At 40.7% G+C, this 14,043-nt stretch overlaps 1 pseudogene; it reads left to right on the top strand.

Annotated features, from left to right (window-relative positions):
• LOC105080075 (kinesin-like protein KIF21A) overlaps window positions 1–14,043 on the top strand; it is a 48,580-nt pseudogene that overhangs the window by 18,993 nt on the left and 15,544 nt on the right.

Below are 14,043 nucleotides of genomic sequence, written 5' to 3'. Positions count from 1 at the left end.
ATAATTCTTAAAGTTTTAAAACATGGAATTATTTGTTTACAGCTCTTCTCATTGACACAGAAAATCAAATTAAGGAGATACAATTAGGCCTAGGTGACAGACCAGTTATTTGGGGAACTGGAAGCAACTGTCTTTGTCTTGCATATCAAAAATGTAAATACAACAAACAATGACCTAGGACTGAGCCGAATAAACTTAATGAGCTAAAACTTAAGGCCAAAGAAATATTTGACATTTTAAAACTCAGAACTCTGACGGGTCTTTCAGACTTTGTCAAGAAATCTTAAATGTCTTTTTCATAAATAGTAAGCCTCAGTGATTTTAGCAAGCAAATTCAGCTGACTCCAACACTTATTTATAAACAGTAAATTTATATTGTAATACCTAACTCATAAGTAAGTTTTAAAGTAAAGCTATGAGATTTCTTGCTTTTGTCTGTAAATAAGTCTGTGTACACATTATAGATATGAGATATTTCTACTGCTAAAAAAATAATAATTGTAATATGGTGTGATAAATTTCTAAGTAAATTAAATACAAATAAAATCAGAGTTTTTGGGTAAATTCTTTAAAATATATTTTTTAAAATGTATCCTTCAAATAATCTCTAAATATTTGGTAACTTTATAAAGTTCTACTAAATAAAGTTAAATGATGGTAGTTTATTAAATAGCAATGCCATTTTCAGATAAAATAAGATTAAAATATTAATTACTTAAAATTTGACTTCCTCTTACAGAGAAACTAAAGGTGTTTAAAAATATTAATTAATGGTTTGTGCCACCCTGAAATATTCTCTATTATTAAGGAAAACATCTCAGTATCTTAGGAAAGTAAGATGAATATGTAAAGGAAGATATAAGGAATGAAATTATATTTTGTTAATGGAAAATAGTGACTTTGTCCTGAACCTGGTTACTTCTATATGGAAAAAAAAAAAATAAGTGACAAAATAATATGAGTATAGAAATTTGTGTAAGGCTTGTGGAAGAAGAATCCTGAGAAAAGGGTTTTGTACATGATCAGGACTGGCTAAGTTTAGAATAATTTTGGTCAAAGTAAATGTATCTTAATAGTAAGCCTGTACAAGTCTAGATTTGGTTTTCTCTCTGTTAAATGGACAAAGTTTTCTTGAAATGTTAATCTGCCTTCAGTAACAGATTGTAAACCTACTTAAACTCCTTAAGTGATCTGTTCTGCCTTACATTTGAAATATTTTCTTGTTAATGAATAAGGACTACTTTACAGTAATCTATAATTTTATCTGACCAAGTGTTTTAAAACCTTTTAACAAGCTTCCCAAATATCAATTTCTGATTAGAGTTCTTTTGATCTCCCGTTAACTTTGGGATGCTACAGAGGGCCCCTGAAACATCCCAAAGAGAGATTTTAAACTATTAAGTTTCATTTGATATGTTAACTAACATGGGAAGTATTTTCAACTGAATAATAAATGCTCCTAGGTTATATTGTATGAGAAAATATCATTATAGAAATTCCAGAAATTATATGGACTTCCTAGAATTCTGGTGTATCTGAAATGTTACCAGTCATAATTCTGGTTATTGTGACCAGGTTTCTTTATCGATTACAGTGTAATGGTATTTAACCATGCTTTTAAATCTTTTGTCATTTATAGACAGTTATTGTTTTATTCTGATGATTTTAAAAAATGCTTTCCCTTCAAGGAGATTTACTGGCTTCTAATAAATTCAAACTATAGCACTGAACTAAACTGAGTAAGTCATTTTAAATGTCTAATGAAAACTGATTTAATAAAACTGTTACCAAAAGGATTAGTTACATGGGACTGAGTAAACTGATGAATATGGTTATAATTTTTGATTTTGCCTGAAATATTACTGGCTTTTAACCTGTTTCCCAGACATAAAGAAATTCTTCTCCTTAGGCTAGTTATGATTCACAGCAAGTTGATGAATTATACCTATGTAAGCAGACTTGGAACAGTTATCATTTCTCTCTATCTGATCCCTCCAGAGACTGGAAACTCTTAGGTCCCCAGTGGCTCTTTCATATAAATTAGGAAGATCTTCTCCTAACAAATATAGGAATCTCTAGGTATTTTAAGGACCTTAAAGAGAAAACAACTTTCCTAAATTTGTAAGGCAAAAATTTATGGCAAGCCCTTGACGTGGCTTTCCTGGCTTTGGGAAACCTTATTAAAATTCTAGCCTGAGACTCCTTATTAGAAGTTCCAACACAGTGAATTTAAAATAGCCTATATGATCAAATAACTTATAAACATGTTAATCTTGATTTGAGTATATTTGATAAAATTGAGGGTAACTTTAGAGGGAAAAATTTATATTTTATTGGATATTAAATTCCAGTTTTGTTAATTGAGGTCTATATTTACTAAGACACTTGCCAAATCATTTCTTGCTGTTATGTTACATGGCTGCAATGTTTAATTGAATTGTTAAAAGGACACTCTAGGTTTCTTTCTGAAGCTCAGTAATCTATCCTTGGGTAAAGATCTGATGCCCCATGACCTGCAACCAGGGGATTGTACATATGAAACAGGCATGACTTAAAAAACTGTCTCAAACCTGAATGGAAGGATCCTTTATCAGGTACTCTTATCTAGACCATGCACAGCGAAAGCTAAAGGAAATTGACTTTTGGGTTAATTTCCAGTGCAAAAGAGCCCCTGCAGTTGATTGGACTTTAGAGTACAGCTCACCTTCAAACAATGCCCAGATGAAGTAAAAGCTACCAAGCCAGGATGAGAAGAAGACGACACCTGAGGTAGACAGCCGACCCAAGAAACTTGACCAGGCCTGTATAACAATTATTTTGATATTTGCTCTTACCTTTAATTATGAACTAATCCAATTGTTAGGTTTCTGGTAAATTACCTATGTCTAGTACTTCTGTGTTACCTTGGTGGGTTTCCCTTCTCTAAGGCTTTAACTAGATAGCCCTCAGAAAAATTATTCTAAAAAGAAATGATAGTTCTGTTTAGGCCACTATTGACATTACAAGGTGGGAGCCCTCACCTGGCCAATTAATAATACCTGCCTTGTGCCTGATCATAAATATGACTTTTGTTATAAGATCACTCAAGCTCAATCAGAAACACAAGCAAAATTTTAACCCAAAAATGTAACTTCTCAACTATTAAATCCTTACTCATGACTTTTTTTAACATTACTAGCTGTATTACTTATATCCTGTCCCTTTTATAAGATTGTTGTCTCTTCCATTTCCCAATGTGTAACTTGGCCTCCAACAAGATTGATGATGGCTAAACATCTTAAAATAATAGATAAAATTTATAACCTTGTATAAAATAATTATAATAGTGTGATTCTAGTTATGGAAATGAGCAATAAAGGATAAACTTTTCCTGGATCATAATAGATTAGTAAGACAGGTGATCCAGAGAACTTTTAGTATTAACAGGGCCTGATGAAAAACCTAACACGTTGAGTGGCATGTCAACAGATTCTTCACCTTAAGTAGGAATGAGACTTCCTAGCACCGTGGGACAAAATTGGGCATGAAATGTCTTCCAAAATATTGGTCGAATTTAGGACCAAGGGGGAGCACTGTGAAGGAAAATACTGCAATGTGAGTGAAAATACTGCAACCATGTCAGTAAACAAAGAATGCTGAAACCAAGTCAGCAGCAGCTGCTGCCAACCCCCAGTGAGAACAGGCCTGCAGCCCAGCCTCTGCAGCCACTCACAATGGTACCCTTTGAGCAGACTCAGAATAAGAAAGGACAGGATACTGGCCCTAGATAGGTAGGTGCTTGTCAAAGGAATGAATTCAGTGAGTCCAAATGTTTGCTTCCTCTCATACATAGAAAAGCACTTAATTCTTTAACTTGAGATGCCTGGCTTTCTTTAGATAACAAGTAATCTTTTATTATTCCACCTACGTGGTCTTTGTTGTAAAGCTCCTTTATATCCTAGCTCCTCCTCTACCTCTTTGAAGCGGTCCTCAGAGTGATCTGAGAGGCCGTCATCCTGGCTCGATTCCTCCCACCAAACAAAACATAACTCTTAACTTTTAGGCTGCACATTTATTTCATTTGACAGTTTTGATGACCCTGAAGGAAACCAGAGCAAACTTCTGTCCTTCGCCTGAACTCAATGAGGAAGCGGATCCTTGGTACCAGCAGTGGCCTTTTGTGCCCATCCTCCTGGTGGAGTCCAGACGAATTTGGGTGAGTTTCTTGGTTCTTGGGTTGTGAAGGAAAAGCCAGGCTGGGCTAACACACTAACTCTTAAATCTAAGTGTAACAAGTGTAGGATTACTGATCTGAGTTCTGCTGGGCTAACTAGTTAATCTAAGCTAATAAGTGCCCCTTTGCTGATTCCCTGCTCTCTCTCTTTTTTTTTTTTTTTTTTGCTAGCCAACTGGATTTTCAAAGAGACATATCTGGACTTGAAATATTGGTTTTCTTCCTCCCTGCCTCTACTTTTGTGATAATGATGCTGCTAAAGCTCTTACACACCTATTGGCCAAGTATCCCAAGCTTGTAATTAACCCTATAAAACCTCATGCCCACGTCTTGGAGGTGCTCAGAGCTTCGGAGCAGGAGCCCCTCTGAGCCTGCCAACATGATAAATCTGACTACTCCAACCCTCCGAGTGGTGCTTGTTTCTTGCTAGCCTGTCATTTCCGTAACAATATCTCTCATATTGGTTCATAATCCTGAGTTTTATTTGAGGGTGTATCCAGGTACCTGTCCCTCCAGTTGAAAGATACTGGAGGGAAATACCCACCCAGTGGAGACATGCTGGGTAATGCCTGGTTGATACATACAGGGAAATACCCACCCAGTAGAGATGTCCCGGGTGGGTCTGGTTGAAAGATACCAGGGAAATACTCACCCAGTGGAGATGTCCCGGGTGGAGCTGGTTGAAAGATACCAGGGAAATACCGAGTCAGTTGAGACGTCCTAGGTGGGGCACGGTTGAAAGATACTGGGGTCTGGACTGAGTGGTTAGATAAGAGGCTGGTCTAATGTTTCCCTCAGTTTGGCTACCTCCACTGAATTTGTTGGGATAAAAGTAAAAATCTTATGAGGAACCTTACAGCTCCAAAAATGGGACCCTCCTCCTGGCTGGCAACAGCTTTCTCAGGTGACTGAGCAACTTGCAGGAGTGGTAGAGGCAAAGACCTCATGCCGTGCAGTTGTCCCTCCGGGAAAACCTACTAGCAATTTTATTCTGACAACCAGAGCTTCAAATGGGAAATAGAACTTTCAAAACAAAAGAAAAAGAAATGACAGATTGCCAGCCTCCAACTAATACTCCAGCCAGATTTATGTATATATAAAACTTACAACTTTAATTGGGAATTTAAAAAAAAACTAACCCTGAAAATAACTAGTCAGGCCTGATAAGAACACTTTTTGGAATTCTGACCTTATAAAAATAAAAGCCCCTTTAAGGGGAACTTGGATTTCTCTTCCTGTGTCCTTGAAATATAAATGTTTTATCTTTCTCTGGGTGTTTGTGTGCATGTGTTTGTTTGTTTGTGTGTGTGTGTGTGTGTGTGTGTGTGTGTGTATGTGTTTCTTTTTTTTTAAAGGAAAACGGACTCTTCTATGCAAAAGGTACAAGTATTGCGTACATATGGTGGCCAAGCAAATAAATTGGGATTCTCAACTATCCTTTGATTGTACCAATCCTCAGGCATTTTGCCATTTTAACCTTTGTTGCATCAGCCTGGATCACAAAGGCCTTTACCTTTTGGGGAGTAAATTTTGAATTTTATTTAGGCAACACCCCCACTCATGTGGAAAAACCTCTTCATCTTATTGGTTTAAAATCACTGTATATATATATATATATATACACATTAATTGATGGCCATTTAATGGATCCTTTCATTTGGAGAAATTTCTAAATTGGTGAAAGTTGAAAGAACTCTCATTATAAATAGCTCTTATATCAGTGTTATGGAAAAGACAGGCCAGCAAAGAACAAGCACCACTCAGAGGGTTGGAGTACTGAAATTTATTATGCCGGCGGGCTCAGAGGGGCTCCTGCTCCAAAGCTCTGAGCACCTCCAAGACATGTGCATGAGGTTTTATAGGGTTAATTACAAGATTGGGTTATTCGGCCAATAGGCATGGAACAGCTTTAGTAGCATCATTATCACAAAAGTAGAGGCAGGAAGGCAGCAAACCAATATTTCAAGTCCAGATATGTCTGTTTGAAAATCCAGCTGGCTAGCAAAAACAAAACAAAACAAAACAAAACAAAACAAAACAAAACAAAACAAAACAAAAAAATACATGAGCAGGGAATCAGCAAACCAACACTTGTTACACTTAGCTTTATGAGTTATCTTGTTAGCCCAGCCTGGCTTTTTCTTCTCATCCCCCTCTCTTGATGCTTTCACAACCCTTGTTGGAGTAAGCATCATCACATATCTGTTGTAAGGGCTCATAATTGGAGGCTAACATCTGAAGTTTTATAGCCTCTATCTGCTCACTGGCAAAGCGGTTCAGGAAGTTTAGGATACAGGGCCCAAACAGCAGAACTGCAAAAATCAGGAGCAAGGATTTTATGAAGGATGCCAGCCAGGAGGTCTAGCCCCAGGGGCCTGTCCACAGGCTTTTGTGTAAAATATGGTTTTTTGTGTGTTTTTTTTTGTTTGTTTTTTGTGTTTTCTTTTTTTTTTCCCACTCAGTCTTGTAACTCTTGAACCATCCCTCTGACAATTTCTGATTGATTGGCATAAAAACAGCACTCTTCATTTAGGAAGAGGCATAGTCCCCTCTCTCTGGCCATGAGCAGGTCCAGACCCCTCCTGTTTTGTAAGATCATCTCGGCCAGTGAGTCAATCTGATTTTGCAGTGCTCCCAGGGTTTTTGTCATTTATTGGAGATCCTGGCTGAACTCACCTGCAATCTGATAATAGTAATAAGAGGATGAGGCTATGCTATCAATTTCTGTGCCCACCCCTGCTGTCATTTTGAACCCCACTAGCAAGGGGAGTGAAGGTATTAGCGTCAGTAACATCAGCCTTATGAATATCTTAGACATGATGCTGCGGTGATGGCACTAGTTATAACAAGGTGTAAAATAGCTATCAGGATCCTATGGCCTATATTCCAGTCAGGTGGGGTGGCACTAGCCAGCCCCACTGCTAATATACAGACTAGTATAGCAAACAAGGAAAGAGGCAAGGGAGCACAAGAGGAGTACATTTAACAGTTTTGTTGAGCTTTTCTCAAGCTTTGGCCATGCTTTGACTAGCCAGCTTCTGGGTGTGGCTAGAGCAGAGCTCGTTGATCTTTTTCTGGTCCTTTTGATCTTGATCTTGAGTGGGTCTCCTGGGACGCTTTCAATTTTTAGGGACCCTTTATCTGAGGTGAAGTCGCTCTCTTAACCCTGGACTGATGGATCCAAGGGATGATTACTGCAACTTTAACAGCTTCCCTGAGCTTTGAGGCCTGTATGCTGTGTGTAGGTTCCAGTGGATGCTCAGTGTCTTTGCCACTTGCTGTACAATTTCTGCCATGAAGGCGGCTCCATTGTTAGACCCAATGGAGATAGGCATTTTAAACCGAGGGATGACATCCCTGAGAAGGGTCTTTATTACTTCTTTTGTTTTCTCTGTCCTGGTGGGGTAGGCTTTATCCACCCTGTGAAGGTGCAGACGAAAACCACCAGGTACTTGTATCCCTTACTGGTCCCAAACTTAGTAAAGTACACTTTTAAATCTTCGAAGGGAGCCAGTTTGTATCGTTGTATTCCCATTGGCCCAGTGGGCCCTTGTTTTGGATTGTCTTGAGCATAGAGCAAGCTGTGTTGGGAGACTGATGCACACAGAGTAGGGAGAGGAGACATCAGGAAATATTACTTTAGGAGGGCCTCCAAAGCCATTTTTCCCATAAGTGTGTCTTCGTGTTGTTGTTGAACTATGCGATAAGCTAGTCGTTCCGGGATGAAAACCCTTCCATCTGTTATGATTCACTGTCTGTCCTTTTTTTCCTTCCCTTGTTCAGCCTGTGCCCACTTGTTTTCATCGTGGCTATATTCTGAGGCAGTGGGTAGCTCTGGTTCTTCCATAATTTTAATTACTGGGTGTTCCCAGGTAGCTGCCTCTCTTGCCTTTTGATCAGCCAGCCTGTTTCCCTGGCTCATAGGGTCTTTTATTTAGTGTCCCTTACAGTGAATAACGGCCACTTTCTTTGGATTCCATACTGTCTCCAGTAACTGTAAAACTTCTTCTTTGTTTTTCATTTTTTTTTTCACCAGTCAAAAGGCCTCTCTCCTTATAGATGGCTCCATGTACATGCAAGGTTGCAAATGCATGTTTGGAATCAGTGTACATATTGACTCATTTTCTTTTTTTCCCTTAGTGCCTGGACCAGTGCCCAAATCTCTGCTCACTGAGCAGACCATCCTGGGGGAAGGGACTCTGCCTTTATTATCACTTGGGTTGTTGTTACAGCATAACCTACTTGCCATTGTCCATCCTGCATGTAAATGCTGCTGTCTGTGAAAAGTTCCAGGTCTGGGTTCTGCAGGGTCTTGTCAGTTAGATCAGGCCTACTCGTATTAAAGTTTTTTTGTTTTTGTTTTTTACAGTCAAGGTCAGACTGCCCTTCCCCCTCAGGCAAATATGTGTCTGGGTTTAAGTTTCGCACAGTCTCTAGACGGACTCTTGGATTTTTACATAGAAGCCCCTGGTAGTGGGTCATCCTTGTGTTAGTTATCCATTTGTAATCTGGGTCGTTTATCAGGGCCAGCACAGAAAGGGGCGCTTTTACATTTAAAGTCTGTCCTAGTGTGAGTTTGTCTGCCTTATTGACCAGGAGGGCTGTGGCAGCGAGGGCCCGTAGACAGGATGGCCATCCTGATGCCACAGGGTCCAGTCTTTTAGACAAATAGGCCACAGGGCGCTGCCATGGCCCCACATTCTGAGTCAGGACTATGAAAGTCCCAATCTGGTTTGGTGTAGGGGCCCGTGTCATGGCCCATCCCTCAATATCCAGTGTGTCCTTGGGGGCTCGGCCTTGCAGCCATTTTCGTACTTCAGTGAGAATGTGTTTCTTCTCCTCTGTATTGAAAAGAGTCAGAAGCAGCTGGCAAACATCTCCTGAGTGGGCCTGTGAAAATGAAAGATAGACTATAAGGTCAATCAGAGCCTGTGGCTTGACAGCCTGATTACAGTAGTCACATAGCACCAAGTAGAAATCATCATGGGTTGAACAGAGACCAAATATTTGCATCTGTTTGTGACAGAGCCCTATGACTGTCCCAGCATCGCTTCAGGACTAGGCAGTGGCCAGCACTCCCCGACAGTTGCCATGGATGCGGTGGCGGCGGCGGCCAATGTGGAGGCTGTGCGGGGGCTGCTGCTGCTGCTGTTGCTGGGTGGCTGTGGCCGCTGCTGCTGTTGCTGGGTGGCTTTGGCCACTGCTCCGCCCACCTCCGCTTGGCGTGGGTCCCCTTGACATCTTCTGCAGCCTGCTCCGACACATTTTGCTCTTTTTCTTTGGAGGGCAGGCCCAAAATTCTGACCGGTTTACCTGTGGCTCTTTATCTGCTATTATTGTGGAAGCTCTTGTTTTTAATTTTACTTAGACCATGGTGTGATAGAAATGCCTGCAGTTTTCCAGAGTAGGAAGGAGTATGATGATGCCAATTGAGAAGGGCTGTAGTGCTAAAGGGTTGGTCGCAGAGAATGGGGTGCCCGGGCCGAACAGTCCCATCTTTCCCAACTTGCTGTGGCCCTTGTGTCTCCTGCAGTGGCATTTGGAGGGCCGGCGGTGCTGGTCTCCTGGCTTGTACAAAGCAGAGTCTCCTTCCTACCGGCTCAGGCTGGGGGCTGGGCTTTGCCTCTGGGTCCTCAGGTTGGGGAGGTGATGACACAAAGGGTGGCAGTGTCTCCAGTGGAACCAGAGGTGTTGGTGCACCGGGGGCATACGGAGGGTGCAGGCACATCTCGTCCTCTGTTTCTCACTGGAAAATAAGCTTTTCTCTCTTTTTGGCCTGGACCAGCTTAGCTGCTAATATCTTACATTGTCCGGGTCCATTTGAGCAGAACCAAATACATGGGGGTAGATTCTGGGGAATATTTAGCCAGGAGTCAATGTAAGGTAGTTGATCTGGGTGGCCTGGGGTTCTGGTGATTATTCGATAGATTGCTCGCACTGTTGCTAGGTCCAAAGTTTCTCCTGAGGGCCACCTGACTCCAAAGGTCAGCCATTTAAGTTTACACAAAGTATGAAGCCTGCCAGGGCTCATTTAAACTCCATAGTTACCTGAGAATTCCGTTTTGGAATTTTTAATCATGCAGTCCAGAACTGTCAGCTTTGATTTAGAGGTTCTCGTTATTAGTTGACAGACTTTATGGCCTATTGCTGTGGGTCTGCTCCTGGCACAGAGGACTGTGATCCCAGTATCTCTGTTTTATTTTTTTAAACCTTGCTGCCTTGCTGGGCCTAATATCTACCTGCTTGGCTGCAAGTGCTCCCAATGAGTTAGGGTTTCATGATAGGTACTTGTCCTTGAGGCTCTCCTGGGCCTGGATGAATTCTAGAGGGTCCGTGCATAAAGCTTTCTCTATTGTCTAAGTTGACAACATATGAGGCTGGGATGGCCGGCCAGTGGCAGAATAAATGGACCAAAAGGGGACCTCAAAAGAGGATTCCAGCCAGTCCTGGGGTAGCTCCCTCTGGCTCAGGTCTTGCCAGCTTTATTTTAGACAGAGGGGCATTACTAAGCCTGGTTTATGAATCGCGACAGGATATTCCGGGGGACTGGTGACAAAGTCACGTCTGAAACTTTTAAAGTAGTCTCGTTTTAGTCCCCAAGTCAAAGGGGTTGTTTACTTATATGCTGTTTTATGTCCTTTTCCCTCCCAGTGTAGCCACCCTGTGTTGGTGTCGCAGACAAGACAAGGGAGTGTTTTCGCTGTGTCCGCCTGGCCATTCCTCTAGTGGGGACGAAGATGCCTCTTAGCTTTGGCGGGTCAGTATAAGCTGCTGGCTCTGATTGGGACCCTACGGGACTGGTACCGCCCTGAGCCATATGAGGTCACCACGGAACCGCAGGTTGGGACTCACTCGAACTCGAACTCCATAGCAGAATGCCGTGGAGCAAAAAAACTCAAGCCTGATCGCATGCTTCACAGGCCACTCATTTACTCACACACACACACACACACAGAGGTTAACAACAGTCCTCCCACCAATTCCCAATATCCTGTTTCCTGTCGTAGGGGATCAGCCTACTCGTCTGTCCACTGGGACAGGACCTGATTCCTGACTGATTTCCCCCATCTGAAATACCGTCAGATGGAGAGCCTGTAGGAGGGGATCAGCCTCCTCTTCTGTCCAATGGGACAGGACCTGATTCCTCCTGGGAGTTCCTACATTGTCCAGACGGACACCTGGTGAGTGTGTCCATCCCTCCATTGAGTCTGGCTCTGGTTGTAGCCCAGCCACTTGGGAAGCCAAGTCGCCATCACGAAAGAGAACCCAGAATACCGTCGGGCGGCGCCACCTCGTTCGCTGCCAGAGTCCGGTCCCCTGGTTGCCCAGAGCCACCAGTCAAGCAGCTCAAGGGGCCAGTGTGGTTGTTTCTCACTGAGGCCTCCAACAATGTTACAGAAATGACAGGCCAGCCAAGGAAGAAGCACCACTCGGAGGGTTGGAGTACTCAGATTTATTATGCCAGCGGGCTCAGAGGGGCTTCTGCTCCAAAGCTCTGAGCACCTCCAAGACGTGCACATGAGGTTTTATAGGGTAAAGTACAAGCTTGGGGTATTCGGCTAATAGGCATGGAACAGCTTTAGCGGCATCATTATCACAAAAGTAGAGGCAGGAAGGCAGCAAACCAATATTTCAAGGCCAGATATGTCTCTTTGAAAATCCAGCTGGCTAGCAAAAAATATGAGCAGGGAATCAGCAAATGGACACTTATTAACTTAGATTTACCAGTTAGCCCAGCAGAACTTAGATCAGTAAACCGACACTTGTTACACTTTGATTTATGAGTTATCTTGTTAGCCCAGCCCGTCTTTTAATTCTCATTGGTACCTATTAAAATCAATCAAGTTTAAACTTGGAAAAATATATCTAATGCTCAACCTAAGAACTTAGTTAAAAAAAAAACAAACCGGTTTGAAAAGCTACATTTGTGTTTTCCATTTCCCCCAAATGGGTTTTAGAGATGCTAATAAAAACATTAGAATAATTAATGATAATTAGGTTGAGTAACTGGAAAAACGAATGTAAAACTGTTGAAAGATTTTTTTCTTAACGAGAAAAAAAAAAAAGGGGGGGACTTATCCCAAATGGATAAATATTTTTAGGATATTTTGAATGGGATAAATAAAGTGGACATTTCTGGATTAAGATACAAGGTTTTGATACTACACTACGTAAAGTTTAAAAAAAAAAAAAAAAAGGCCAAAGAGATGACCTACTGCTCCCGTGTTATGGAAACGACAGGCCAGCCAAGAAACAAGCACCACTCAGAGGGTTGGAGTACTCAGATGTATTATGCCAGCAGGCTCAGAGGGGCTTCTGCTCTGAAGCTCTGAGCACCTCCAAGACGTGCACATTAGGTTTTATAGGGTAAAGTACAGGTTTGGGGTATTCGGCCAATAGGCATGGGACAACTTTAGCAGCATTATCATCACAAAAGTGGAGGCAGGGAGGCAGCAAACATTCCAAAGCTAGCTATGTCTCTTTGAAAATCCAGCTGGCTAGCAAAAAAAAAAAAAAAAAAAAAAAAAAAAAAAGAATAGCAAACCAACACTAATTAACTTAGATTCACAAGTTAGTCCAGCAGAATCAGTATTCTGATACTTAGATTTGTGAGTTATCTTGTTAGACCAGCCTGGCTTTTCCTTCACACCCCAAAATTAAAGTTCAAGCAAGTCCGCTTTATTTACCCCAGTTTAAAATGTATGTATTTATAGGGCTAGAAAAATACATAGAGACTGAGATAATTGATCAATGATTGGGGCAACAGAGCAATTAATCAAATTTAAAAAAGACAAGGGCCTAAGACCTTTGGCTCAAACTTGGGGATCCCAGTGACTTTTATATAAAATTAGATAAAGAGGACAAGAAATAAAAGAAAAAGGCATCTGGCACTCCTTCTAGAAATAAGAATTATTGATTAAACCTAATAAATATTAAAATTAAAGGTAAAAGAGTTAATAAAATTGAGATAAAAGTTGTAAAATTGGTATATTTAAATGGACTTTATATAAACTTCTTGCTTAATTATGTTGTGGGATAGATATGTTTCAATGGAAAAACTCTTCCCTTTCTTGATATTATAAGGCTGGACACATATCTGTCCCTCAGAAAATATTAATTAAACAAACTAAAGGAAACCAGTAGAGTTGCCTCAGCTGTCCAATATAAAGTAAAACTAAAAACTAATATTCAGGGGCTAATAAAAACTAATAAGAGTCTTACCCTGGGTTTAACTTACAATTCAAGGAAAATAGACCTTACTAAATGACTTAGGCAAGCTTCTTAAGACATGGTAAAGTAAATCTTAAAGTTTTAGACATGGAAATTGTTTTTTAGAGCTCTTCTCACTAATACTGAAAAGCAAATTAAGGAGATACAATTGGACCTATGTAACAGAGCAATTATTTGGGGAACTGGAAGCAACTGTCTTTGTCTTGCAGATCAGAAATATATATACAACAAACAGTGACCTAGGACTGAGCCTAATTAGCTCAATGAGATAAAACTTAAGGCCAAAGAAATTTTTGGCATTTTAGAACTCAAAACTCTGACGGGTCCTTCAGATTTTGTCAAGAAATCTTAAACGTCTTTTTCATAAATAGTAATCCTTAGTGATGTGAGCAAGCAAATTCAGCTTACTCCACCTGTTATTTATAAGCAGTAAGTTTATATTGTAATACCTAACTCATAAGTAAGTTTTAAAGTGAAGCTATGAGATCTCTAGCTTTTGTCTGTATATAAGTCTGTGTACACATTATAGATATGAGATACTTCTACTGGTAAAAAAAAAAAAATCAAAATCAAAGACCTCTGCTTAATTGACTAAAAAA

Source organism: Camelus bactrianus, chromosome 14 (genome assembly GCF_048773025.1).
Source record: "Camelus bactrianus isolate YW-2024 breed Bactrian camel chromosome 14, ASM4877302v1, whole genome shotgun sequence".
Taxonomy (NCBI): domain Eukaryota; kingdom Metazoa; phylum Chordata; class Mammalia; order Artiodactyla; family Camelidae; genus Camelus; species Camelus bactrianus.
Note: the sequence above shows the minus strand (reverse complement) of the source record. Positions and strands in the feature narration are given on the sequence as shown.